This window comes from Pediculus humanus, genomic scaffold (genome assembly GCF_000006295.1).
Source record: "Pediculus humanus corporis 1103172108322 genomic scaffold, whole genome shotgun sequence".
NCBI classification, from domain to species: domain Eukaryota; kingdom Metazoa; phylum Arthropoda; class Insecta; order Psocodea; family Pediculidae; genus Pediculus; species Pediculus humanus.
In genome coordinates this window covers 363019-368200 of record NW_002987891.1, presented here as the reverse complement: position 1 = coordinate 368200, position 5182 = coordinate 363019, and positions in this window count along the sequence as shown.

Genomic DNA, 5182 nt, shown 5'->3' with positions numbered 1-5182 from the left:
CCCATTCGTTTAATTTCGTTCCCTTTCCCTTTCCCTCCCCCATTCCCCCTTCTTCTCTCCCTCTCTTTCCCCCTCTCTCTCTCTCTCTTTTCTGTGGCATCATTTTTATTTAGTCGCAATAATTTTAAATCCTTATTTTGACCTTCTTCATCGTTCCCTTGAATTTATTTATTTATTATTTATTTAAATTAATTTTACATTTTCGAAAATTTCAGGTACAAACTCCCTCTCTCTCTCTCTCTCAATCTCTCTCACTCCCTCCTTTGAGCAAAAAAAAAAAATTTCAATTTCGATACAAATTCCTAATTTCCTATAAATAAATTTAAATTTTTTTTATTCGTTTATAATCGATCACGTTTATAAATTCATTTGCGTCATTTTCTTTCTTTCTTTTTTGCTTGTTTGTTTGTTTGTTCGGTTGTTTGCTTATTATTATTATTATTAATATTAATTTTTTTTTTTTTTGTACAATTTACACCTTTGGACTTTCCACATTATTTTTACAGGTTTTTCAAGTTTATTATTATTATCATTATTAATTTTCCGTTAACTTTTACCCGATTTGACAACATTTGGACAATGATGATGATGATGATAATGATGATGGGAAAAAAAAGAAAAATTTTCCCTTCGCGTTTGTGTCGTTTTGTTAAAATCAAATTTAAAATATCTCTTTTTTTGCAAAATCACACTTGTTCGCGTCGGAATGTTTACATCGAAGAAGAAAAGTAGTGAAAGAGAGTGAGAGAGAGAGAGGGGGGAAGAGAGAGAGAGAAAACGAGGTTGTCAGAATAATTTATTATTATTATTAATATCATCATCATCATCATCATCATCATTTACAGTTATTATTATGATTTGCAAAAACCCCTTTTTTTGGTCGAAGGTAAAATTTTTACTCATTAAAATCATCAAGGTTCGAACAATAATAATAATAATAATAATAATGATAATGATAATAATTAACGATAGTCGCTAAAAATAAAATCTAATCGTTAAAACATATTTAAAAAAAAAAGAGCATAAGCGGGAGGATTTTAATTCGATTCATTAATAATAATAATAATAATAATAATCGTGATTTTTTTTTTTTTGATTGTCCCCGTTGAAAAATGATTCCTCCTTTCGGTTTATACAAACAAAAACTTATTAAGGTAAAAAAAAAAAAAAAAAAAATCGACGTGGCGATAGACAAAACACCAAGACTTTTTTCCGTTATACCTCACCCGACAACGATAGCAAAAAAAAATGGCGACGTTTAAGTAGCAAATACAGTCAGAACATGGAAAATTTATTAATACCTAACATACAAACGACAAACGACAAACGATTGCATTATTATTATTATTATTATTATTATTTTATTTGCTCAATTTAAATAAATTGGCAACACTTTAATATGAATTTGCCAATAATAGAACACAAAGTATAGCATGATAAATATATATATAATAATAATAATAATTTTCAAAAACGAAAATAAAATTTTTTTAAAAAAAAGTAAAAGTCGTCGTATTGAGTACGTATGTGAGTGAGTGTGCGTTTTTTTTTTTTAAACGTTGGCAATACTGTAAAAAGTTTACAAAATTTATATGAGTTTCCTGTGATTCCGTCATCGTTATATGTTATGAGTGTGTGTGTGTGTAATGAGGTAGTGAGTTGGAATTCAATCGAAACCTATTTTTATTATTTAAATAGGTTTAATAAATATTTAATTAAATTTATTAAAATCTCTCTCTCTCTCTCTCTCTCTCTCTCTTTCTCCCTCTATTCCTTGCATTAAAAAATAAATTTAAATTGATTAATAATTAAATTTTGTGTTACTGTAACTAATCGAATAAGAGAGAGACAATTTAAAATTGGAAAACCATTACAGTATGATAATCTCGATTGGTTGTCAGACAAACAGACAAACAAACAGACAAACAACATGTACTCGACAAATTGTAATAAAAGGATGAATCGATTATTCTTTCCAATATAAAAACAAGAAATTACTCAATGCATTTGGTTGTTTCGAATGTAATTAGATTATTATTACACCAAAGAAAAATTATGAAATGGTTGACATTATCCAAATCTTTAACTTATACATTTTTACTAGTAAGAAATTCTATTTTGAATTTTTTCCAAAAAATGATTAATGCATAAAAATAATAATAATAATCTCAAGCATGTGTGTGTGTGTGTGTGTGTGTGTGTGACTAATTCGGAATGAAAACTTTTTCAAATTGTGAATTTTATTTTTTTTACTTAAATGTCTCATAATTCTACCGACTACCAGAAATAATAATAATAATAGTATTAACAAAACCCTCCTCATAAGCTTTAAAAATAATAATAACCGTTAATGAAATTAATAAGTAGAGCTTGAATAGAAAAGAAATATCGATTAATAATAATAATACCTTGCAAAATGTCAATTTGTTAAATGAAAAAATTGTTCATGAAAATTTATTCACCCTTCATTATTATTATTATTATTATTTGATTGTCATTAATTTATCGTTTCCCATGTAATCTTACTACAAAATATAACAACAAATAAACCTTTTCAACTGAATTTCATCAAAACCTTTCACACACATCTCTTAATTTATAGAATGTAAAAACATAAGAGACAAATTAATTAATTAATTTTGTATAATTTCAGCATGAGGAGGAGCAACAACATGTTACTAAAAAATGCACAAACAAACACACAAATGCCGCCTAATAATAAATTTAAGGAGTGTTGGTTGAAAATTGTAGCCAAATAGAAAAAAAATGATGCAAAACAAAAAGAATGAGGTTAACTTTTTGATCGCCAAAATATATACATGATTATGACATTGTGGTTTAAAGACATACATTACACATAGATACCGGCATTGGATTGCATAGGACAGCACAAAAATAAGGTAAGAAATTAAATTAAATTCAAAAAAAAAAAAAAAAGTATTAATATTTACCTTGTGGTATCCATATTTGCTACTGAAGATGTATTAGGTGTAATCATTTTTTAACGAATTTTACTTATTTTTTTTTTAAAATAATAATAATAAACGGAATGTGTAAAAAGAAAAAAAAAACCGTAAAAATTTCTAAATAATACACTTTAAAGTAATCACACTTTTTAAATGTTGTAAATATAAATTAATATTAACGAGTTAAAAAATTTATATTTTCACAATAGCAGCAATCTATGGTCATAACGTATTACTATATATATAGATATAATAAAAAAAAAAAACAATAATCGAATTTATTTTGAGAAATCTAAATCTACCGCGATGTTTTTTCTTTTTTAATAATAATAATAAAAATAAAAAAAAAAAAATTATAACCGCGTAGCTTAGATAGCCAAAACCACAGGACAATTTGTTTGAAATTTGACTGAATTCAACATGGCAGAAAAGTGGCGTGATCCATGAACTGACTGGCCTAAATAATTTTTCTCTCTCTCTCTCTCTCTTTCTTTTTTTCGTTATATTCACAACGAATGAACTAAATATAATATAGAAAAAAAACCATGTACCACTTGTCAAAAAGCCATATGTCCAATTAGATTTTGATTTTTTTTTTTAATAATTGTGAAAATAATGGAAAAAAAATTTCGCCAAAAATTAACCTACATTTTTCAAAATGTCGTTCTTTTCCTTTCACTATGACAAAAATTTTTTTTTAAAATATTTTTTATAAAACGTGTAAATTATGTTCGTATTAGTGATAAATATGATTGATTATTATTATTATTATGACAAAGATTTAAAAAAAAGTAAAACGAATTTGAGGATTTTAAACGAATTTTATTTAATTTAATAATGCCGGATGCAAAATGAAAAAAAAACCGTTACTACCAACGCCATCATTCGTTCGTTAAGTACAAAAAATTTTTTATTTTATTTTATTTAACGGTTATATTTTATAAAATGTCGATATAATTTGTCAATTGTCATACATTATTATTATTATTTTATTCATTCGAATCACACACACACACACTGCATAAAGATAATTAATAATTACTCATTATTATTATTATTAGATTTGAAATATGACTACCATACTGACATAAAAATGAATGGGGGGCCCTTAAAGTAAATAAATAGAAAAAGGAATTTTATTTTTAAGTATGTTATACCTTAAAATGACATAAAATGTTTTGTATACCTGGCATTGAATTATCATCATCATCATCGTCATACGAGGTATGATAAGTTTATAAAATTCACATGAAAAAAATTACTTCTCATAATAATGTAAAAAAATTTTTTTTATTTATCATCATCATTATTATTATTATTAAATATTAAACTATGTATGTACATAAAATTATTAATGTTAAGTTTATGGTTATTAATTACAACATTTATGTACATAGATAATTTTTTATTAAAATTCTTTATTGTCTTGCATGCTTTTGTGGTTTTATTTGGAACTTTATGTAATTTTCTCCCTTTTTATTTATTTATTAACTTTAAAATGTTATTAAACAATAAATCAATAAGTCAGATTAATAATCAATAAAATTATTTCATTTTTGATAAAAAGTATTGCAAAAAAGTACACATTGTGATTAGTCATGTAAGATCAAGCTTTTTTAACTAAGTATTATTATTATTTCATAATTGAAAATAAAGTTTATGTAGTTATGTATCAGTAACATAATTATTATCATGTAGTTTATGTATTTATTAATTTTGATTATTAAATAATAAATGACAATGAGGGAATTTAAACATTCATGCACACACACACACACTCACATTCACAATGCATATCAAGTAACAGTAGAGATTTGGAAAAATAATGGTTGTTGTTGTTGTTGTAATTAAAATACAAAAAAAAATTCAAATGCTTTAGCATACACAAACACACACACATGCACACACATGCACACACACACACATGCACACACACACACACACACATGCACACATACATAACACACTCTCACACACACATGCACACACATGCACACACACAGATACATACAGACATATACACATAAACTCATACACACACAGATACATACAGACATATACACATAAACTCATACACACACAGATATATACAGACATATACATACATTCACACACACACACTCTCACACATACATACATGCACACACATTCACACACACACACACACACTCTCACAGATACATACAGATATATACACACACACATGCACATACACA